The sequence below is a fragment of the Camelus bactrianus genome, chromosome 11, assembly GCF_048773025.1.
Source record: "Camelus bactrianus isolate YW-2024 breed Bactrian camel chromosome 11, ASM4877302v1, whole genome shotgun sequence".
Taxonomy (NCBI): domain Eukaryota; kingdom Metazoa; phylum Chordata; class Mammalia; order Artiodactyla; family Camelidae; genus Camelus; species Camelus bactrianus.
In genome coordinates, this window is record NC_133549.1 from 77,086,524 (window position 1) to 77,112,257 (window position 25,734).

A 25,734-nucleotide genomic window follows, 5' to 3' on the forward strand; every position below is an offset into this window, starting at 1 on the left:
TTTGCTACTGTCTAGAATCCAGCATTTGAGATGAGAAGTTGGATGTCAGGCTGAATCTTAAATGGATACTGGCTACTATAGATCTAACCTCCATGTCTCCTGCTTGATATCTTTTAACTTTTACTACTTTGACTTTTTAAACTCTACATTGGGATAATTTTTCAGCTTCATCTTTCTAATCACAAGAATAATCTTTATCCGTGACAATTCTGCTACCCAAACTTTGTATTATCATTATTATTATTATAAATTTTAATCATATTTTGAATTTAAAGAAGCAAATCATTCCTTTCTGTCTTTCAGAGCTTTTCTTCCATTTCTATGAAAACATGAATACAAAAGGGTTAAAATCTTTCTGTGTTCAGTGCTGACTCTGATTCCGCTGGCATTAGTCATTCTGTTTGTTCATTTTGACGTCTCCCTTTCGTGGTGTTAAGTTTTTAAAATTATTTTTTCCTCCAATGTCTGGTGATTTTTTCCCCTTGCTCATTTCCATATATGAATACACGTATATATTTATCTGTGATCACCATTCATGAAAGTTTCCTTGGCGTGTGTGACAGTGATTATTGCCCCAGCAATGAGGGCTGAGACCAACTATGTCCAGTGGACAGGGAGGTAAAGGCAGGGAGGCTGTACCTTAGAGGTGCAGAAGGAGCCTACGTGGACAGTGTAGGTGGCCTTGTCCCCCATAGCAAAAGCCCGAAGTCACCCCCTTATAGACCCCTTGGCTGAATTCCCACGCTCTGTAAAAAAGTGGTCCTGCAGGGTTTATCCAGTTAGAAAATGTAACAAACAGCAGGCCTGAAAGCAGGGGGTTCCAGTAACTATTTTGTAATCCTCTAATTAATTAAACAGTTAAAAAAAAAAAAAAAGGCCCACACTCTGTTCCAGCTCATTGCTCTTGCTCTGTATGACCCTGTTTTTGAGAGATTCTTTTGGACATGCTTAATTTTTCAGAGATTCCCGCCTCTGCTTTATACATTTCAAAGTTCTTGAGATATATTGGTTTGGGTGATCAATATTATTGCATTAGCTTAATATCTTCCAGAAATACTCTATATTTCTTTGCTTTTGAAGGCATTCTTAGTATTTTAGCATTACTCCCCCCCCCCCCATATCAGAGTAGTTTTGTCATTTTCATGAGATTTTGAAAGAAAGAAGTGGGAAATATTTATGCTCAGTGAGTCATTTAAATGAGAATTTAGATTTTCTTTTTTCCTTTTTTTTTTTAATTTCAGAAAGTTCACCATCAGTAGTCTGGGTTGACTTCTTTAATATTTTCAATGTGAAGCCTCAACCTTCAACTCAATAAAATTTCTTTTTTCTTTATTTGTTGCTTATTCATCTCTAGTCCTTTTTTCAAATGTGTGTGTCTTTCTACATAAATACTCTGTCTTCATAGATTCTATCCTTGAACTTGCATTCATCTCAGTCTCCTTTTCTGCTGGGCTCTATTTGATATTTTACAAACTGGATTTTTTAATCCACTCTTTGTCTTCTACAGTTTCTAACCCAATATTCCCAGCCTTCACTGACTTTACACTTTTTGATAATCCAGTTTTTCATCTGAAAACAATATTTTCTCATTGCTCATTTTTTTTCACACATTAATTTTAAAGTCAGATCTTGATAAGCACATGAAATAAAATGTTTCTTGAAGGTTTTTCTTTTCTTAGAGTAATTTATTTTAGATTGGGGTTTTTTTTTTTTTTTCTGCTGCTATTAAGTTGTAGGAGCTGTTTATACATTCTGGAAATTAAGCCTTTGTCAGTCTCATCATTTGCAAATATTTTTTGCCATTCCATAGGTTATCTTTTTGTTTGCAGAATAATTTGTGTTAGAAGGAAATATTTATTCCTATTTCTCAGTTTTTTTTTAAAAAAATCATACAATGTATATATTTTGTTTGCTCTTATTAGAAAGGGAGCTCCATGTTTGTCTAATACTGGGAATCAGGACAGACATGGTTGGAGACCATGCATTGTTCAGCTTTCTAGGGCTGGATAAGTGAGAAGAAAATGTTTAGATTTGCTGACTTTTCTTTTGCACATGGATTATAGTGGTCCAAGCAGAAGGGGTCAATGTGGCCGCATGCTCTGAAGGTACAGAAGGCTTTTCCTCTGACTTTCTTGTTTCCGTCTCTCCTTTCTCTCTCTGTCTTGTTTTTGTCTTTGTTTCTTGATGATAGCTTAAAGATACCTGATCATGTGTTTCTGAAGGAGAAGGTCCTCCCTCATTAGGAGCCAGTTAGAGCAGGACCTTCTTCCTTCTTTAGAGCAATGTCTGCAAGAACAGGTCTGCCATGCTGGTTACCACTGGCCCTTGTAGGGCAGCATTTGGACTGCACCAACTATGCAATGGCCAGAGGTTGCCTTCGGGCCTTACTTCTTGAAATCTGGAAGTGATGTTGGCAGTTTGCTGGAGGCTCTCCACCCGCACCTAACCACAGGCAGCTCTGTAGGAGACCCTTGGCCCTTTGTTTTATCTAGAGCTTTTACGCCCCAGTTCACAGAATCTTGAAGTTTTTGCTTTGCCCTCGGGTGCCATGTTTCCTTAGTTTCGAGTGGTGATCCATGTTTCTTCCAATTTTAAATTCCATTATTCATTTCGGTAGGGTTGTTAGAGGGGCAAGTTAAATGCGTGGTTTTAAATTGTCGTTTGAACTGAAGGCCCTCCTGATTCTGTGTTCAGTCATTTCAGGCCTGCTCCTTTTTGTTTTCTAACATGGATTTCAATTCTGTTTTTTAGTTGTTCGGATGCCTGCTAAATCCTTCTGTGATCATCCACCTCTCTGTAAAGCTCATCCTCCTCATTCCTTACCTCATTCTGTTGAATTTCTATCTCTATCTTTATTGGTGTACGATTTTCTACTCTTGTTTCAATGAGGATATGTCTTCTATTTTATTGATGTTTTATTCTCAACCCGTGTTCTCCTTATTCTTCCCAGGACTTTGCTATACCTCTGAGTCTTTAGACTATGCTCTTCTTGATTTTACCTTTTTTTTTTTTTTTTTTAATGGAAGTACTGGGAATTGAATCCAGGACCTCATGCATGCTCTTTACCACTGAGCTATATACACCCCTCTCCCAGACTATTCTTGTTTCAAGCTATGACATTTTATTATGTGCCCCTTGTGTGTGTTTCTCTCTTTCATTCACACTTAGAGTCACCATATAATTTATTGTTCAAGATGAGACAATTTTGAAAGAGGAAAAAGGTACCTAAATGATAAAATAACATCACTTAAAATACCTCTGTATTTATAGACAAACTGGCTTTATTATTATTATTGCAAAGCTGCAAATTGGTTTTATTTTTATGGCAAAAGTTCTAAACATAATATTAGTGAATCAAATTCAATGATATATTAAAAAGATAATCTATCATCCCCTAGTGGGGTGTATTTGAATCTGTAATGCTGAGTTAACATTTGAAAATCAATAACGTTATTTACATATTTACTAAAAGAAAGGGGAAAAACCAGGTGATTACTGTGACATATGTAGAAAAAGCATTTGGTGAAATTCTCTACCCATTCATGTCTAAATAGCAAACTAGGATGAGTACTTCTAAAATATCTACAGTCAACATCATATTTATTTTTGAAATATTGTTTTCTGTATAACCTCAAAAATGAAACAAAGATTTCATCGTTTCTATTCAACTCTGCACCAGATGTCCTAGCCAGTGCAATCAAGTCAAAATACTGACTTTGATAGCGGATTCCAACACTTCTTTAGCAATTTTTGACTTCTTGTTTCTGTGCAGCAAGAAAAAGTATTATGGCCCCATAGTAAAAAGTAAATTTTGAAAAAAAAACTGTTACAGGCTTGTCATCAACTTTTGTAAGAGATGGAATTTCAATACTTTTTAAAAAAAATAAAATGTGCTTTTATACTTTTTGTTCACTACTGCCGAAGGGCTTACTGCAAAAAAAAAAAAAAAAAAAAAGTATACATATATATTTGAAAGCATTACAAAAAGAATAAAATTAATACATACTTTTAGATTTACAGCACACAATAAATAAAAGTGCAGTAGCAACAGCCCTCAGAGTATTCCTTTCAGTCTATGACAGGACTGCTTAGCTTTTATTTTCTGCGTGTATTTCATGTTCTTCTAATCTATAATTTACCACATTTCCTTCTAACTCTTCTGACTGGCAGCCCAGCAGTTTCGTGCGTCTGACAGACGACAGAAAGGGTCATGAGGAACTTGTACAGCCAGCAGCTGGCTGGGACAGCAGCACTGAATGCCGAGCCTGAAACGGCTGAATCTGGCCACGCCCCTCTGAGCACATTTTGTTGTATGAACAAGCTTCCTGCATGCGGTCGTCGACAGGGAGGGTTTAGTTACATGGAATCTGGGTGGAGTTAGGAAGGGAAGGATGGTCCTCTTTGCTTGGTCATCTTGCAGATGTCTCATTTTACCAGGTGGTTAACATACCTTTGTGCATTTTTTTTTTAGTGGCTGCTATGGAGATTACAACATACAATCTTAATTTTTAAAATCCTACCTGGAATTTATATCCTTCTACTTCATGTAAAATAGAGAAGTTCTATAACCATGTAGGCTCTGTAATTTTCCCACCTGTCATAGGTGTTGCATCTACTTAACATTAAAATGTAAGACAGTTTACATTTTTTTGCATAATTGTTACAGCGTATGTATTTGTAAAGAAGCTAAGAGGAAAATAATATTTTATATTTACCATTTCAAATGCTTTTCATTGATCCCTGAAGGGTCTGGTTTTTCTCTGATACCATTTTTCTTCATGCTAAAAAACTCCCTTTGAGCTCCACAGTCTAGTGACAAAGAATTACTCTATTTTCCCTTTATCTACAAGTGTTTTTATTTCCCCTTCAGCTCATAAGATATCTTGGCTGCTTATTGAATTGTGGGTTGACAGACTTCTTTTTGTCTTAGTCTTTTAAAGGTGCTGTTCCACCATCTTTTGACTTCCTCTGTTTCCAGTCGGAAGTCTGTGGTCATCCAGATTATTATTCCCTTGTATCTGTTGTGTCGATAGTCACTGGTTGCTTTCAAACTTTTTCTCTTTGTCCCGTGTTTTAGCAGTTTGATTGTGATGTGCTTAGGTGTGGTTCTCCTCAAATATATCACATTTGGTGTTTACTGAGCTGCTAGAATCTATGTGTTTGTTTTTAAACAAATTTATGAAGTTTTTGACATTAATTCTTCAAATATGTTTCTCCCTCTTCTCTCTCTCTCTCCTGAACCTTTTGAAATTTTCCTCAGGACTCCTAGAGTCTGTTTAACTGATTTTTGATGCTTTTCTTTCTTATCTTTAGATTGTATGCTTTATATTGATCAATCTTTGTATGCACTGCTTCCTTCCTTTTCATTGCTGCACTGTTACTAAATCTATCTGTTGAAAAATTTATTTCAGGTATTGTATTTTACAGGTTTTTGAAGTCTAACTTTTTCTTTGTTATGTATTTCTTTGCTGCCATTTACTGTCTCTTCGTTTTAAGTATGTTTTCTGTGTATTTTACTTTATTTCAGTGTAAATACTGAAATACTTATAATATGCTTTTTAATGTAATAGACTTATAATAGACTTTTTAATGTTCTTACTTGATGTTTCTAGCATCTGTATCATCTCAAGATTGGCATCTCTTGCATATCCTTTTTCTCTTTTTTTCTTATGCCAAATAACTCTGGATTGTATCTTGGACATTTTGAATATTCTGTTGTGAGGATTCTGGATTCTTTTATATTTTCCCAGAGGTTGTTGATTTTTTTAAAAGCAGGCAATTAACTTGTTTGACTCAAGTCCAACTGATCATCTGCAGTGACTAGCAGTTCAAATATCAATTCTATTCTTGGAGCTCAAGTTTAAGCTACTTTCAGTGTGCCTCTCATACACAACTTGGACGTCAGTCACAGACTTTTACAGAGTTTACGTATAGAATTAGGAGTTCCATAATTGTGCTTCACATTTGCTCTTTTGTTTCTACTATTCCTCATTTTCTGCTCACCCTTGTAATGACAGGGTTTTCTCTACTGAGTAAGAAAACTAGTGGATTTCCTATCAAAGTTTTAGCTACCTGGTGCAGTGGTGGTCATTTTAAATATGGCTGCCCTTGAGGTAAAACTGAAGGAAGGAGAAGAGGAAGGGAGGGAGACAGAGAGAGAGAAAGAAAGACAGGAAAAGAAAGAAAGAGAGGAAGGAAGGGGGGGAGAGAGAGAGAGAGAGAAAGAAAGGAAAGAAAGAAAGGGAAAGAGAAAAAAATGGAGGAGGAACAAGAAAGCAAAAGAAAACACAGAAAAAATGATGGGTGGAACTCCCTACTTGATACTGTCTCTAAATTTTAATGCCCCTCTGAATGCTACCTGCTTTTGTTTAGTCTCCAGTGCTCTCAAAATAGGTACTTTGGGTTTTTGTTCCCTTGTTTTAATTTTAAGTTAATTCAGTTTTCATAGCTACTCTTTTGGGGTAGATCAGTTTATCAGGCACCCTCTCCTTCTTACTGAATGCCATTTCTAAAGTTTTAGACTGTCATAGCACAGGGGCAAAACCCCACACAACCTTCATGCCAGAAACGGTTGGTTGATACTGGATTTTGTACTAATCCCCGGGGGTGAGGCTGACCCAAATTTAAGATTACTTAGAAAAAGCGTCTGTATACTCCCAACTGTTTTTGCATGCACACGAGTGTGAATTTGTGTGTAACAGGATGTTGAAATTAAAGTTTCAACCAAGAAACCAAAGCACGAAAGTTGCTGCTTATAAAATGGATGATGCCAGACCAAAAGGCAGGATTTCATGATAAGTGGCTGGTGACTGATTTCATGACTCAGGGCCACCTTCAACAGTGAATCCTGAAATAAATCTAAGCTCTCAAAGATTGAGAGAATGGAGATGAAAGTAAGATTTCATGATGAAATTTCTTTGACAAGAACTGGCGTAGTACCTGATTTACCCAGTTCTCACCAAGGGGGTTGGGCACAGGTAGATGGGTGAGGATGCTCCTTCTTTCACTTCAGTCATAGAGACAGGGGTTTCACAGGAAGCTCACAGAGGACTTGAGATGTGTGAGAAGCTAAAAAGGGGACTGAATCCTGTGAAGGTGCATGGAGGGCTGGTAAACTGCTCTACTCTTGGGAAGAAGTTACCACTGCTTCTGGAGGCATATTAATTCCCCTCTCTTGGCAGTTCAGTTAGGACTGAGCATTTTCTGGGAACCAGATGCATCCTCTGCAGGAGACAGAGCCAGCCTGGAGCTATTTTGTGACTTCTCAAGAACACTATACTATATAAGAGGTGGTGGAACTCCAAGCAAGGAGACTGAATGTGGGTCTCGAAAAACAGGGGACTCGGGGAAGTGGGTATCTGAAAGAGTGTGGAAGACTGTATGCAACATGCCTTAGTGGGGGAACCTCTAAATTTCTGCAGAAGTCCCCAAGAGAGTCACTATAAGCATTCACCAGGGCTGAAGACCTCCAAGCCAGCTCTAGAAAGAACTTCCCTGTCCAGTTTTCTGCTCCTGTCTCCCTAGAATGATTGATAAAAAGAGAAGAACCAGGGCATCTTCTGCCACTCCCAGGTAGCCAGTGTTATTTTGGAAGGTTATTTTGAAGTTGTTTGGAACTTGACATTCTAATTTCTGAGTTGGGGCTGTGCGTACCAAGTAAAGAAACAGGAGAAATGATTCTTATCTAAGAGTGAAGCTGTCAGTCATGGCGCCCAACACATACTGAGATACAGAAGTCAAAAACAAAGTCTTTTTTTTATTGTATGTGACAACTGGTGCTGGTGCAATGTACTGTCATTATACACGTTCATAAAGAGAAAAGGTGAGGAATCGGTTTTGTTCCAGGATCCTGCGGAGCAGCAGAAAGGATGTGACATTTGAAACGGCTCTTAACAATGTTGAATAATAGAGAAAGAAAGCAAAATGAGCAAAGTCATGCGGTTTTAAAATGACACAGTGTGTTACAGGCAACGGGGAGAATTATGGCAGGTAGAGGCAGTAGGGTTTTGAGGCAAAGAATGGTAAATCTGCAAAAGTGGCCTGAAGCCAGTATATTAAAACTATTGTGTGCCCCGTGGATTTATAGCAAAGTAATGAGGTAGTGGGAAGCTATCTATTTACTAGTATTGGAAACTTTTTTGGAGTCTTATGGAAGTATTTGTGTCTTAGAAAAGTAGGGTTGGAGGGTGTGTTGGAAGAGCAGAGGCTGAAGATGGAGGTGTGTCTGTAAGCAGCTGAGGCCACGAGAGGTGATTCTTACCTAGAGCGGGGAAAGGCAGTGGAGGTGGGTTCTCTAGCCATCGCAGACAGTAAAGATAACTCAGGGCAACACTCAGATTGTCTCATGAGATTCATAGAACGAAACCAAAGGAGGAACTTCAGGTTTAAGCAGGTGGAAGATAAAATGGACTTTGAAGATGTTAACATCAACTGACCTGCGAGCTATCCAAATACAGATGTTCAGTAGGTAATTAGAGATTCTCTTGGTCCAGGAGCTAAGAGTTGGGGAGAAGATTGGTATTTACAAGTTTAGTTTTAGGTTGGTACAGACAGGCATTGCAAATCACTTTAGAGAGAGTGGAAGGAAGAGGACTTGACCAAGAAGATAAAGAGCTATCAGAGGTCTGAGAAGCAGGAGAGAATGACATCATAGGAATTAAGGTGGGAAACAGAGGTTTCCATAAACGATGGAGATTACACCAACATCAGCTTCTGCTGAGAAACCAAATAGGGTGAAAATGGAAAAGAATCCATTACACTTGATTATTAGTTAATCACATTTCGCTTTTGCCTGAATCATTTAATCGAGTGGGGATTCAGGAGTCAAGATGCCACGGAGAGTGAATAAAAGGTAACACATTAAAAGCGGTGAATAGCATCTTGGCTACCTAAAATATCACTGTGGAAGGGAAGGAGAGAACCGGACGGCCAGGTGGTTATATACATGCCAGCTTTAGGATGGAGGGCCTGAAATTATGTGAGATGCCGGAGACAATAATAATATGAACTACTAGGGAAGATATAAAGTAAAAATTAGCTCAGTGGTACCCGCTGTGACTCCTACAATGATTAAGAGCATCTAATACGTTCTTACAAAATATGTTTCCTTGTCTTTGTCCCCTTGGGCCGACTTTAATTAATTTAGATCTTGAGATAATACTTGACAATTGTGTAAGAAAAATTGGATAGATAAAATAAAATGTGAACAGTCTGTCTGCCGATGGTCTGAAACGTAGTGGTAAATGCTTTTTCTTGGACCTCTGTGCTATTATATTTCTAAACTATTTTCTTGTTTGTGTCTTAAAGACAGAAGGGTTATTGGCTGACCAACTGCAGAGAACTTATGGTCTGGTTTTGTTTTGTCATTTGTGGTTATTTTATCTAGTCCTTGGTTTTCAATTGGTTTATATAGTGGTTTTGAGACCAGACAGATCTGAACTTGAATATGTTTCACTGCTTCTTAAGTGGTCCACAGTACACTTCTCTAAGGACATTTCCGGGGGGTGGGGGGGGACACTGTTCGCTTTCTCTTGGAAAGTCACACACTCACTATTATAATAAAGATTTGGAGAAGTCGAGTGAGGGAGGCATCTGATTGACTATGTAGTGAAGGTTTCAAGGTTGCATGCTCTATGCTCAAGCCTGAAAAAAAGAGAAAGCTTTTAAAAATTTTTTTGTCTCTTAACATATTCCTAAACCCCCTGTATTCTCCTAGATAAATTGTGCGTGATTGTGTGTGTGTGTGTGTGTGTGTGTGAAGGAGAGAGAAAGAGAGTGCAGTGGTGCTGACAAATCTTATCATCGAAAGTTATTTTATTGTCTTCCATTTAAAAAATCACTTTCAAGTCAGCCTGGTGCTGTTTTGATAAACTAATAAATATTTAGTCAAATTCAAGGTTCAAACTCCTTACCAGCGTTGATTTTTCTCTTGCTGAAGATTTCTTTAGGTCTTCAGGGAGGTTGAGAAGGGACCACTGCTTTACATGAGGGTTCCTGTGCCGTCCTCTGAATTCATGAGACATCTGTAGAGGTGCCACTGACCTTGCCCGGACACTTGGCATCCAACTAGCATTGGCTGCTCACATTTGTGGCTGGTGAACTCCATGACCTGTTTTTATATCATAGTTCCCTGGTGACTCTGTGCTAATTTCATCTCACCACGGCTCCTGTTGGCTCTTCAGACCCCTGTATTTAGGCCAGATCTATTTAGGACATCTAACTGCTAGACATCCACGGCCACAGGAACTCTTTTTCTTGCTCACGTGGACTCCAGGGGAAAAGCCCATGGGTCTCAATTCTTAGCCACCTCCTCCTGCATCCTGGAAGCACATAGAACTTTGGATTTCTCTCAGACGACCAGAGAGCAGACAGAGAGCAGGGGTGCCATCGCTGGCTGTCCCTCTTCCTGAACACACGATGTGGCTGCTCCTGTGTCATCTCCAGGGCCTGCAGTGAGCAGCTTTCCTTTCAACCTCCATGGCATTTCTTTCGCTTTTTCATCTTCTTCACCTAGCACTTTATCAACTCTAGATTGATCTTATTCTTACACCTGATCTCTTGACTTCATTCATTATCCTTCTCTTGTTTCTACCTCCCAGAACCAGAAGAACTTCCAGCTCCCTTTCACTTTTTCTTTCTGAGTTTTTATTTCTGTATTTTTATTGAAGCATCACTGATGTACAATGTTGTGTTAGTTTCAGGTGCACGGCAGACTGATTCAGTTATACATATACATATATATTCTTTTTCAGATTCTTTTCCATTATAGGTTATTACAAGATATTGAATATAGTTCTCTGTGCTAATAAGTAGGACTTTGTTATTTATCTATTGTATATATAGTAGTTTGTATTTGCTAATCCCAAACTCCTAATTTATCCCCCCATCCCTTTCCCTTTTGGTAAGCATACTTTGTTTTCTATGTCTGTGAGTCTATTTCCAGTTTGTAAATAAGTTTATTTGTGTAGTTTATTTTAGATTCCACATATAAGGATATCATATGATATTTGTCTCTTACTTACTTCACTTAATATGATGATCTGTAGGTCGATCTATCTTGCTGCAAATGGCATTATTTTAATATTTTTAATGGCTGAGTAGTATTCCACTGTGTATAAATACACCACAACTTCTTCATCCATTCATCGATGGAGATTTAGGCTGCCTCTATATCTTGGCTATTGTCCCCTTTCATCTCTAAGTGATACCTCCTTCTTCGTTCCAGTGGGTTTCTGTGTTCTTGGATGGCAACTGCTTTTTGTCTGAAGTAATAAAGTGGTTTTCAGTGGATGGAAAGTCATAGGGGCTCATGGTTTAAGGAACAGGATACTTCATAATTTACTTTGATTTTTACATTTTCTTAACCCAATTTTCCCCAAATCTATTTCTTTATTCAACCCTCGTCATGTATGTATCAGTTACCAAGCTATCGATTATTGTCTGTTGGCTCCAAACCTATCTTTCCACACTCAGCTCTGTGATGTTGAGGCTGGGCCTCTGCAAAACCACATTTCTGTCTGAATAACTGCTCTTTGTTAGGATCTTCAAACAGGGGCCACTAGGGGGAGACACAAGGCAGGAGGGGGAAAAGGCAGGCATGCTCCTTCCCATCTGTTTCCTTTTTGCCTTGTGCTTCCTTTTAACTGTGTCACCCAGGCAACACTTCACCCTAGTAGAGGCCACTCCTTCCTGGAGCAGCAGCTAAAGCCAGGTTGCAGTTTTTCTAACCCTTGCAAGGCCAACTTTATTACATCCCTCTCAGAGATGCTAGCATCTCCTTAGAGGGCAGGGCCCAGGCCCATGGATCCTCTCCCTCAAGCCCAGATACCAGCCTGCTACCTCCAGGATACCTAGTTAACGATTTTATTCCCGGCTTACAATTCTGTAATGAAATATTCTCTGTGAAAATTGCTAGTATAGTTTCTGTCTCCTGATGGGATCCAAACTGATACAAACCCCTCTGGAAGTAGCGTTGTGTGAAAGCCGCAGTGGAATGCACTTACCTCACCACTTGTTAGTGGGACTTGGATGGTGAGGGTGGTGATGGCATGGTGACTGTAGTCATGCATGTCTGCGTGAAAATGCCTGCCGGTCATGTGTGTTTGGTGAACAGCCTTGGGCTCAGAAGGGTGATTCCCCAGCCCAGGGGGATGGGGGACACTGAACCACAGAAGACGCAAATATACAGGAAAGAAAAATTGGTTTTGTGACTTAGACAATTTAGGGTATCTCCATCAGACTTCCCCCCAAACCCAATACTCAGAGTCATTGGGATCAGGAATTTGAAAATACCTAAAAGTCAGCTTTTAAGACAAAACAATATAACTGTGGTGCCAACACAACCAGATTAAAAAGCACATTTTGTGTTTTGTGCGTGCTCTGCCTTTTGAATCCAGGATGCTTCATTTCAATTCCGTAGAAGAAACTCTTGAAAAGTGTCTATTATAATCCTACACCAAACGAAGTTCATGTAATATGGTCCCTGCCTCAAGGAGCTCACAGCCTCACAGCTCCACTGTGATCCATGAATTGACAGTGTCAGCATCATTTAGGAGCTTATTAGAAACACAGAATCTCATGCTCTGTCCTGTTTTAATTACCTTCCCTGGTGATTTTTATGCCCACTCACGTCTGACAGCACACGGATGAAACAAGTGCTCCATCGAACAAAAACCATTTATCTACTGTCCGTTTCTAATTCCTGTCACTAACTCCTGTTTCTGGCTTTCTCCATCCCCTTGGAAAAGAACCCTCACTATGCAGTATTGTTAGAAGTTGGAGAAGGGATGGGGGCGTCTTGGAAATTATAGTTTTCCCAGCTTACGTATGTTAGGGTAGGTCGGGGGCAGCAAGAACTGCAGGAGGAGCACAAAAATAGTGTTTTGGGCACCACGGTTAGTTTACAAAGGGAAAAAAAGATGATGAAATATCACCACGTATTCTCCGTGGCTTGTATTTTTATTCTCTACTGGGAGAATCAGGTGGTGGCAGCAGGATACAATTGTATTTCGGGCTAGTAGAATACGGGCCAGGGGATGGGCACACCCTTTCCAGCTATATTAGGAAAAGGAATTTTCTATTAGGATCTAGATGGGTATGTAGCCTTCTAGTGCCGTCCACACACCTGCTCCATTGGCGAAGGGTAATCATTGAAGCTGACTCCCTATTCATCAGCTGTAACTGTGTCCACAAGAAGATGTGAAGATGGGGCTTTGATTGTATAAAGAAAACAGGGTAAGACTCTGGCTTCTATTTTGGGGCAGAGGGATCATTTACATAACATTGGACTCACATTTGCCTGAGCCTGGAGACTTGGGCTGACCTCTTACTTGGAAGTGCTTCCAGACTTAGAATAGCCACATGGGGGCTACTGACAAATTAGACACAGAGTGTATCCCCTGCAGTCTTTCTCTGAGGACCTTCAGAGGCAACAAGCTACAAATAAAGAGCTGGAGGAATTTGGATCTCTGCCAGGTACTTCGCTATCTTGTTGCATGTGACATTGAGGCCTATGAGAAAATTCTGCAGCATAACAGGTATGGAGGGCTCAGAGGGAAAACGCCTGTCTTTGACAGTTGCTGGGAAAATAGATCAAGTTAAAAAAAAAACATCTGATTTTTGTTCTTGGTAAGATAACAAGGAACCATGAAACAAGAAAATGACATATGAGGAAAGAACAGGTGAGAGGAAAAGACAAAATTCTGAGATAAAATACCATAAGCTAAAAAAAATTTTTAAGCCTGCCACAAAAATCAAAAATCAAAAAGCTATATATATATCAGGTTTTAGATTGGCATGGGGGTCAAAAAGGGATAAAATTGATGGTGCAGAAAATTGAATTATGTTAAAAGAAATGTTTGAGAAATCATTCCAGAAGTCAGAGGAAAGAGCCAAAGAAGATAATGAGGAGACAAAGATTTGCAGTGTTTGGAGGGAGACGGGAAGGAGAAACCAAAGAGAGAAATATTGAGAAAGAGAGAGAGAGGGAGAGAGAGGGAGGAATAGATGGAAAAGACAATCAGAAACCACCTATAAATTATAGGCCTTCCTAAAGAAGATCTTCTCCCTCTATAAAATGAGCCAGAATAGCTGGAGAAAACAGTTATAATAGACAAGAATTTTGAGCCAAAATGAAAAAATACCCCAGTCGAAAGGAAGCATCACAAATCAATAGAGATAAAGTTGATTATTTAATACCTAGTGTTGAATAATTGTGAATAAATTGTATCCCTACTTTGTACAATGCTGCTAAATAAATTTTATGGATTTAAATCCATAAATTTTATGGATTTTTTTTAAAAAAAATTACACAAAACAATTTAGTGAAATAGAAGTAAATATGTATTAAATGTATACATAAAAGGTATTTTACTAATCTTAGATGCAATGCAAGAATTCTCAATAAATAAAGTGGAGGTGTGGCTAAGTTAAAATTAAAGGCTAGTGTGATCAGGAAGGTGTCCAAGTTTAAAAAGGCAAAATTAATCTGAGAATGATGTTTCAGTAAATAAGACAAATAATGAGATCTCAATGTCTATCCTAAGTGAATTTATTCAACCAGTGATGGATGTGAGAACCAGAACCCAGACTCCTGACTCCCACGTGCAGCTGGGTAGATTAGACATGTGCATTGACCGTGAACGGACCTGCACCACTGAAGGCTGCCCTATGTCACGCTCACTGACTCGAGATAAGACAGCGTTATGGTTGACCCCTCAGTGCTCATTCATTCTCCAGTGAGGACCTGACTTATGCAGCCACTCATGTATATATTATAATGACCTGAAAATTAATGCAGGTTTTGCACTGTCATTGTGCCTACTTCATCAACCATGCTGGTCCAGAAATTTGCCAAAACTCAGATTACCTCCTGAAGGAAGGGAAGAACCAAATATAGACGAGAACTAGCTTGAGGCAAAGCAGGAGGAATCAGTGGGCCAGTAGATCAGCTCACTGTTATCGATCCTGGGATCTCCTTCCAATGCAGACTAAGGGGAAGGGTCTCGTGAGACCAGATGCCTCCTTTTCTTTTCCTCTCATGGTGTCTGCAGCCTTCATTTTCCTCTTTCTTTCCTCTTCTCTTTCTCTTCTTTGCCCATTGCCTTTTTCTTCATCTTCCTTTGTCTCCTTTCCTAATAAAATGGATCATAGGCTTTGAAATGAGACAGTGTAGTCAGTTCATCCATGTTAAGGACTTTTAAGCCTTATATAAATTGTTTATGAGCCAGTTTTCTCTTCTGTAAAATGGAGGCAGGAATATCCAGATGCCAGGATTTTCTGGGCGTGGAATGAAATAATGCTTGTAAAGTGCTTAGCAATAGTAGGAGCTCAGGAAATATGAGGTCCGTTTTCCCTTGAAGCTCACCTCCCTCCCAACTGCTCTACTTGGCTGAGCTTTTCTAAGGTCTCAGGCTAGACAATCTATATAATATGCTGCTTGCCGGATGCCAATCTTTGAAACATCCAGTTGCTTTTCAGTTAACAGGAAATGGGAGATAAGACCGGAGTAGTTCTGTATTGGTCTCCTACCCAACAAGTACCACCAACTCTTCGGCCCTCCCACCCACCTCCCAAACTTCCACCTGCCCATCCCTGGTGTCCTCTGGTCTAATCAGTTGAAGCTTTTTAACTAGAGGTGGACAGAGTGAGAAGTTCTCCCAGTTCAAGTGGCTTCCAGGACATTGTCTCTGTCTGAGATGAGGTTTGCTTAACACCATTGACAAAGATTCAAGGGTTCCTCTCTTGGAATTTTGCATATGGATGTTGTCTGGAGGTTGGCCAGAGATAACAATCATTTCTCCCTCCATAGCTGTGGTTCCTTCATTCTTTCTAAGGCGGGAAGTGATTATCTAACCCCTCTCTAGACAATCAGGACATAGGAAACTTGCTGGGTTTCTAAGTGGAATGTCCCAGCTTCCTTTCACTATAGTGAGCAACATATCATCATCATCATCATCACTCGGAAGCATGAGTATATGGTGGTGCTTGTTGGTGCCAGGACCGATGGATGAACTGTCACATAAAGACGTGAGAGGTATTCCCTTCATACTAGCCTGCCTGGGAAATGTAGGGCGGGGAAGGTAAACCTAGTCAAAGAACATACCAAGGGCACATTTCTGTAAGTCATAGGGAATACAGACGACCTGTTTTTAAAGTTCTGCTCACGTATTAATTGAGCACCTACTAAGTCCTAATAAGATCTGGAAAGATAAAGACAAAGGTAACACAGTGATGGTATTGAAGTCTCGCTGTCTAGTGGGAGAGACGCTTGTGTAAACAAGCAGGTGTGCTTTTGTGGAAATAGCTGTTGTGATAGAAATCTGAGGAGCCCCATGGTGGCATGTGGGGAGGGGCATCATTTGGAGCAGCGGGGGGTGATGGCAGATGGTGGTGTTCGAGAAGTGCTTCCTGGTGAGGTTATCCTGAAGGACTTTGTTGTGCTCTATGAAGTGTCTCCAAGACCCCATGTAAACATCAGGGCTTTCCCACCACTGCTGCAACACGCACCCAGATACCATTTGTCCTTTCAGGGTCTGGATGAGTTTCTCATATCGCATCTTATTCAACTAGAGATACAGACTCCAAATTCAATTATATTGTCTGAGAAAGACTTAGAAGGATCCGATTAAGAAGTAATGCTGAAAATGGTTTTATAGAATTCCAGATATGTCATCCTTTTTCTAACTCCCACGCTGAGGTCCCTTGTAGAATGCCCAGGGTGGGCGAAATCTCTAAATCTTTTGGGGAAAAGGAGCATCAAGGCATCTGAGAGACATCAGCCTCACAAGAGCCACTCATCTTGTCACGGTCAGTCCATCTTGTTAAACGGCCTTAAAAATATATGGTGGAAGTCAAAGAGGGGCCAGAGCTGGCCCGCGTGATCGATTTGCCCTCATTTTCATGCCACGGTCCTCCAAGTTCCATTTTCACTCTTTTTTTCCAGGAAATGTTTCTATCTGTGAATTTTCAGCAGGATGTTTGCATAAGCCCTTCCTGTGCAGCGCATCTCACCAATAGGTGAAATGTTTTGCAGTTAATTCCAATGACGGAAGAGTTTTACCCCCTTCAGCATTGTCATGGTCAATTACATTTGAATTAAAACTGTAGAGTAAAATCTGCAAAGGGGCAGTCTCTAGTTAATGCACACAGTTTGGCATTTTGAGCTTCAGAACATTTGCACACAAACACACTATCGAGGGCAAAATGGTTCCCTAAGTAGCTATTTGAAGACTTTGGAGCCACATTTTGGAAAGAGAGAATTCACTTGTTCTCCGGTATTGAGTGTTAGACAACCGATTTCCATATTGCCCTGCAAAATGACTCAGGCAGGAAAAAAGCCCTCTTTTGTGTTGAGGAAGGCGGGCAGTCTTACCCTTGCTCCTCCTTCCTGGACGCTAAATTAATGAACACAGCTTCCTGAGTTTTAAAATAGGAGTGCCTCCAATTCTGGGCTACAAAGACCCAAGGAGAACGATCACTTCTCAGTGGGATGGTAATGCCACAAAATTGAAGTTCAAGGAGGAAGAGAGTCACTACTATATATACAGGTGAATGTGTTCAATGCGCTTATGTGCACAAAAGGTAATTAGCATGTAAATTGAATTCTGAAAAGGAGAGCGCAAATAATCATGCCACTAAGGACCTACCTACAGTGGGTTTTTGGTGCCAGAGTTTGACCTGCAATCCTCTCTAACGAGGTGATAATGAGCTGTGAAAGCCCACAGCAGCTGTTGGGGAGCTCTCCTTACAAGGTAAGGGAAGCGCAGTCCCACAGGCACAACCAGCCCTGGAATGTAGCGATGAAGTCGTTAGCGTCAGCCACTGTAACGTCCCACAGAAAGTAAATGTTGTTCTGGAGGTGACACCGGCTGAGGCTTCTCATCTTTTGAAGTTGTAGACGTCAGGAAATGAGGGCAGACCTGGAGAGATATAAAGAGGTTGGCATCATAAGAGCAGCTGCGTGTACCTAATGATGGAGACATCCGACTTGAAACACCAGACCCAGGCTCACTCCTCCTCATCAGATTCATTTTCAATTTAGGCAAAAGGGAATCGAGTTCCTGGCCCACCCTCTGAACTCATCATTAAGACGCTCTTCCTCCAAGCAGATTTGGAGCTCTGATACAACTTACATGTGGAATCTTAAAAAAAAAAAAAAAAAGACACAAATGAACTTACTTATAAAACAGAAACAGACTTACAGACTTGGCAAACAAACTTATGGTTACCAGGGGGAAAGGGGTTGGAGAGGGATAAATTGGGATTTCAAGATTTGCAGATACTAACTACTGTATATAAAATAAACAGCAGTGTCCTACTGTACAGCACAGGGAACTATATTCAGTAACTTGTAGTAACCTATAATGAAAAAGAATATTAAAACAAATACATGTATGTATATGTATGACTGAAACATTATGCTGTACACCAGAAATTGACACAACATTGGCTAGACTTCAATTTAAAAAAAAAAAGTCTGCCTCAGAGTAGAGAAATAAAAGAGAACTTTATTCTAAAGTTCATTTCTCTCAAAGATTGTGGCACCCCTCCCCCGTTTTGTTTTTGTTTTTATTTTTGTTTTTGTTTTTTTGCTGGGGATATTAATTCTTCTCCAGAACAGAAACTAAGGCTTCAATACTTCTTTTTAAGGTCCAGCTGAGAATGACAGGTGGCAGGCCAGACCCCAGGTAGAGATAGAAGAGATAAATGTCAAAGTCTGAGAGAGGTGCTCGGAGCCATCCAGAAAGGAGGCCAGGGGAGGGGAGTTGAGTTAACTGGCGAGGACACAGGTTGTCAGAACAAAGATAAAGAAGGAGAGCCAGGAATCTGCAATAGATCCATGCCAGAAAATGATCTGAAAGGCAGAAGAAAATACATACATATTTTTTAATCCAGCAGAACTTGGTTGAAAATACAACATTTTTAAATAGGTCTGAGGCAGTGATGGAATCCTGAGAGTATGAGAATATCCACAGAGCAAGAAGACAGAAATAAGTTTGCCCAAAGGGCTACCCCAGCTATCTTTAATTGGAAGTGGCCCACTGCGTAGCTCACTTTGGTCCTGACGCTCTAGAGGATGCTGGACTATTGTACACCTATTGATTGGATGCCGTTTGACTCCCTCCATCTTCTAAGATGTTCTGGCTCTCTGGCTCCTGCTGACCACTTCTGCTGCTACCGCTTGTTGTACTTTGTGGTAAGCTGTAGAAGAGAAGTCTAGAATGGAGTGAGAACCAATCACAGGAGATATGGCCTGACCTGTAGGGGCCAGATAAGGCCCATCTGGGGAATGACATTTAACAGGAAGTCTGAAGGGTGGGGAATTATTTGGCCAAAAGAGTGGAAGGCGGGGGTTGTTTCCTAGTCGTAAGGCATGGCCTGTGCAAAGGTCCTGAGGCACAAAACTGGCAAGGCTGCTGGTTCTGAATATCCTGGATCAACCTCACTCCTCTAAGTCCTGCCAAGTGCCAGCCCTGCCCTGAAGATAGCTGCCAGAGGGGGCAAAGGAAAGGAATGAATGTATTTATTTGTAAAGATGTTCAGTCTGCTCAGGGAGAAAAGAGTTGGGGAATGGGAAAACAAAACAGCAACAACAGTAACAACTAGTGCACAGAGGTATCTAGCTTTCTGTTTCCCATCACTTTAGTCTGTGTTTCTGAATTGGAAATTGAAGGCAATGTTTGGCAATTCTGACACTTCACATTCGAGCTGACCTTGAGTCACAGCTAGAAGGAATGGCGAACCCCAGTGTCAAGGGACATTGTTGTAAGGAAAAGTTTTTGTATATGTATGGCTTCATTTTCTTAGTATTGAATGATTTGGAACTCACTATATATTTACTCAGCTGTGCATAGCAATTACCAAACAGCTAAATGGTCAAGAATTTCCATAAAGTAAAACACAAATACCTGCTATTTATGCTTTCATGTCTCCCCCTTAAAGCCATCATATTTTAACCCTCAGCGTGGGGATTCCCTGCTGATGCTAGGATTTGAATGACAGATGGGATCAGCCACTATATTTTGTTTCCATTGGGATCACATTGTCAACCTGTAATTTCTCCATATTAGAAAATAGTGCTTGATTTCCACATAATGAGCAGTTGGACGATGGCTTTGCCCTCCTGCCACCTAACGCCAGTGCCATTCATATCCCCCCACGTGGAGGTAGACACAAGAGATCTGCTTCCTCTAGTCACTTACAGACAGGACCCTGGGGCTTTGGAGACCCAGAACCACACCATCCCTCGGAAACAAACCTCCCCCTTCTCTCCTGCCCTCACCACCAAGAGCTCAGGGCTCCAGGGAGCCCTTGGCTCCTGTCTGAAGAGGAGCATTTCCAAGCATCCTCTACATGACTGATGCCTTTCCTGGGTGACAGGGATAGTGCCCTCTGGAGGCTTCAGGACACAATGGGATGCCCATCAAAATATATTCAAAAGAACATGGTTCTTTTCAGTGACATCCTGTCTAGATATTAAACTCATTCTGAGAGACTTTGACCATATAAGTTCTGAGGATCCACGTCCAGGGAAGGCTAGTGACCGTTTGCGGTCTCAGAATCCCCAGAACCAACTGCGTTCAGGAGAGGGTTGCACCACCTGCACAACACATTGCAAAGGAGGGGCCCAGACGAAGAAGGAGGGATGAGAACTTGCAGCCCTGCAAGTCCAAGGAGGCCAGAATCACAATGGAAGAAGACCGCTGGCTGTGGAGAAGCTTGAGTCCATTCATCGGCACTTGCTACCTTCCGTGGGGGTGTTGTGACAGGTGCAACCCTAGGCAAGCAGGTGGGAGCTTGCCCCTCAGAGTCCAGACATAACAGAGCTAACTCGTGTCCAGGGATGCCCACTGGAGATGCAGCCTGAGTGGTGAAAAACAGGAGCTTGGCTGGAAAGGTGGGCAGGTTCCCCAGAAAAATAGAAGGACACAACCCATCTTTTCTCCAGGGTTCAAAGCATCAGAACCAGAGGGGCAGAGAAGCCTGGGCTGCCCTTCTGCCAAAAGTAAAGAGCTCTGCATCCTTTAGCTGCAAGCCCCTGAGGCCTGGTGGCCTTCTTCACTCTGGCTTTGCAGGAGGTGGTCCTGCCTTGGGCCACCTGACTAACCCCAGTGCTGAGCTATGAAGAGGCTTGCGTTGGGACTGGCCACAAGGCTGAGCAACGAATCCCTGGTGACGCTTTTTACTTGAATGAGGCCTCTCTTCTCTACACAGAGTGTTCATGTCAGTTGCTCTGGCTCTGTTCCAGACAGGAACAGAGACTGAGGCGTATGCCTGTCCTTGGGATGTTGACTCTTCCCAGGCTTGATGGTAGGGGAGCACCCTCAACTCCATACTGCCTGTATGCAGGCAGGCCTCACTCTGATTTCCACGGCTTTTATTGGCAAGCTTTGTTTTTTACTTCTCTAAGTTCTGCTCAAAAAACTCCCCAGTCTTCCCTTCAGAAAGGAATACAGTCTTACAGGAAACTACCAGCCTGGGAGTGAGGCAGACTTGAAATAATACCAAAGTTCTGACATAACTGTGTGGCCTTGGACAAATCGTTAACTTCCTCTCCCACTACAGAGAAAGGGGGATGATATTGACTTGAAATTTGAAGTGCTGGAGTGAGGAATGAATGACATATCATATATTAGAAGTCTACCATTTTCCTTAATCCAGCATGTCTCAAACTTCTGTTTGACCAGAGGTATCTCCCTCTCTCTCTCTCTCTCTCTCTGTCTCTCTCTGTCTGTCATCTAAGTCCTATATTAATAGGATTGATATAATTCCTAGGAATATTTAGGGAAATCCCAACTGTCCCCATCTGCAGATCCTCGTTTTCCCACCTCCCTGCTTCCTGTATGAATAAGATGCAGACCCTTAGGCTGGAACATTACAATTCCTTTGAGTCAGGCTTAACCAACTTCTGTTGGATGTCAAGAGATTGTGAACTCTCAGTGGGGACCCCCTATTGGGCTCTTTTCCAGGCTGGCCTGACAAGGCTATGATAATCTGAGAATCTTTGTCAAATGACTGCTCTACTCTGACCTTCTTGCATTTATTATTTAATGGACTACATGTTTGGTTTGGGGCAATGGATATTTTTCCCCCCAGAGCAATGATGGATTGAGGATGTATTCAAGGATCCTCTCCTATGTCTTATTGATCTTCTATCAAATTCCATCACCATCGTATAAAGTTTTAATGTGACCTTTGTCTATATTGCTGAATGACTGGGGAGGTGGGAGAAGGGGACTAACAATGAATAGGCCCCTCTGAGTGTTCCCAGAAGAGGATGCTGTGGCGTCACAAGGCATAGGTCTAGAGCTCTATCGAGACAGCTCACCCACCGCAAAATGGGGCAACCACCCCATTTACAGATGAGCAAACCGAGGCCCAAAGAGGTTATTCAATTGGTCTGTGTTCACTCAGTTATTAGATGGTGCTGGATATATGTGGTTTGTTTTTCCCTCGTGTTGCATCATTCTGCCTTTCAGAAAGCTTGAAGGTTTAGTGCTGGCCTCTCATGATTTGCTCTGCCTTTTGCTGTCTGCGATTGCACACAAAGACTCAGCTGGCTTTGTCAAGTTGACAGTTGGTGCCACAAAGGTCCAAAGGCTGGAAGATGAACTTTCGCCACTTGACCTGGTGTCCCGGGAGATGCCTGAGTGATTGATTTCCTCACTGGGCTCCGGGTGGGTCTGGTTCAGAGATCGAAGCGAGAGGTCCCCGAGGAGGCATTGGGCCAAGAGTGCGCCCTTCACAGAAGACTTGGAGACAATACCCCTGCATAAAAGAAGCAGTATAATTAAATATAACCAGAAGATTAAATTAAGATTGGTGCACATGCCAAATTTTATGTTAAGGTTTATCCTAATCTCCAACAGGGCTTGAAGATCCCTTGGGTTCATAATACCCACTAGGAAAAAAGTAGAGCAATATCTTATTCTCATTCTGTAGCTTATAGTCCTTTTTTTCTTTCAAATTCTCACACTAGATGCAGTATCAGTTTATTTTAATTAGTTTTTCTACAAAATTTTAATTAGTTTTTCTATAATTTGCAAGCATAGTCTGGTTTAAAATCTAATGGAACCATAGTTTGTAAATGCTCAGTTAAAGATTTAGGTGAATATGATTGTCCTCTCAGTGAGTGCTATGAAAAATCTGTTCGTGGAAATTGGAGTTTTGATACTGCTTCATTTCCCAGGTGGCATGTTATCATCTCCTCAGCTACATTTTCCATTGGGTTATTGCCGCAGACCTAACCTTAATGTCAGAACAGTTGGGAAAACAGTATCATGTTATGGACAGACTCAATGGTATTTTGCTGCTATCTGGGGAAGGTGACAGGATATTCAAGGTACAGCCCCATCATGCCTATAATGACCTTAAAGAAGATCACACCCTTGTGGGCTGGTGCTCCCCTGCCTAGATCAAGGATGAGGTTTGAAAGCTGCAAGTTGCCGGGGTGCATGAGGATGGCAGATGCAGCCCTGAAATTGTCACTATGTAATTGTGTCTGTGCCAGGTTATCATTATTCTCTCCGGGCTGCTTAAAGATCACATTAACACACTGACAACTGACTCCATAGAATGACTGGGCAGAAAGTCATTCTAGCCCAGAAACAATTCAGTAACCAATCGGGATGGGCTTTGGAAGTCAGTTTCCCCTAAGTCCCTTTCCATTTCTCTTTCTCCGATGTTCCCTTGGTCAGCTCACTGATAACGTGGCAAGGGTTGCAGAGCTATTTCTCCTCTGTAAATCCATCTGGGAAGAGACTGTGATACGTTGCACTGCATCAGGCCTGGCCGTTGAGGGTTCTATTTGTAGAAGGGCTCTGTAGGGCATTTGGGGAGAGAAAACAGCTGCTGGGCACTTTGGAGTTAAACTCACGGTCAATGGGACTCTGATGTAAATGCCCTACCTTAGCAGAGAAGGGAAGATACTGGAACTCAGAGCAGATGGAAGGGTTGAATTTGGATGTGATGTTGTCGGCACAGGCACTTTCTTCAGACCAATCCTGCAGATAGTATGCCCTGAGACTTTTGAGATAGGATAAAAAAGTGGACTAGCATCACCAATAGAATTACTGTTGCAACAGAGCAAAGATGAAGAGAGCGCACTCATGTGTTAGGAGACCACATTAACAAAACAGAAGATAAAAGGAATGTGGCCTTCAAGAGATGCAGAAAAAGCTTTTGGCAAAATTCAACATCCATTTATGATAAAAAAAAAATTGCCAACAAAGTGGGTATAGAGGGAATAAATCTCAACATAATAAAGGCCATGTATGACAGATCCACAGCTAACATCATACTCAGTGGTGAAAAGTTGGAAGTTTTTACTCTAAGATTGGGAACAATACAAAGATGCCCACTCTCACCACTTATTTAAGATGGTATTGGAAGTCCTAGCCACATCAATCAATTAATTAGGCAACTAAAATAAATAAAAGGCATCCACGTTGGAAAGGAAGAATTAAAATTGTCACAATTTGCAGATGACATGATACTATTTATATGCAGAAAACTGCAAAAACTCCACCAAAAAATGTTTAGAACTAATAAATAAATTTGGTAAATTTGCAGGCGACAAAATCAATATACAGAAATCACTTGCATTTCTATACACTAATACAAACTACTAGGAAGAGAAATGAAGAACCCCATTTACAAATATATTAAAAAGAATAAAATATCTCAGAATAAATGTCACCAAGGAGGTAAAAGAACTGTACTCTGGAAACTCGAAGACACTGAGGAAATAAATTGAAGATGACACAGATAGGTGGAAAAATATACTGTGCTCAAGGCTTAGAATAATCAGTATTATTAAAATGCCCATAGTACCCAAAACAAGCAACAGATTTAATGCAATCCCTATCAAAATAGGAATAGCATTTTCCACAGAACTGGAATAAATGATTCTAAAATTTGTATGCGACCACAAAGGACCCCAAATAGCCAAAGCAATCCTGAGAAAGAACAAAACTAGAGGTGTCCACTCCCATACCTGAGACTATACCACAAAGCTGTGGGAATCAAAACAGCATGGCGCTAGCTCAAGAACAGGAACACAAATCAGTGGAACAGAATAGGGAGTCCAGAAATAAACTTGTGCTTACGTGATCAATTCATCTATGACAAGGAGGCAAGAATATGCAATGGGGAAAAGACAGTTTCTTCAATAAATGGTGTTGGGAAAATTGGACAGCTAAATGCAAAAGAATCAAACTGGACTACTTTCATACACCATATATAAAAATATTTTTAAACGAAAATTTTAATGGAGGTACTGGGGATTGAACCCAGGACCTCGTGCATGCTAATCACATGCTTTACCACTTGAGCTATACCCTCCTCCCCAAGGAGGTAATTAGGTTTATTTATTTGATTTTTGTTTATGTATATAAAAATAAATTCAAAAAGGATTAAAGATTTAAATGTAAGCCCTGAATCCATAAAAATCCTCGAAGAAAACATGGGCAGTAATTTCTTTGACATCAGTCTTAGCAATATTTTTTGACTACGTCTCCTAAGGCAAGGACAATAAATGAAAAATAAACAAATGGGACTACATCAAATTAAAAGCTTTTGCACAGAAAAGGAAACAACCAACAAAACAAAAAGGCAACCTATTGAGTGGGAAAAAAAATCTGCAAATGAAATATCTAATAAGAGGTTGTATCCAAAATATAAAAAGAACTTGTACAACTCAATATAGCAAAATAAACATGGGCAGATGACCTGAAT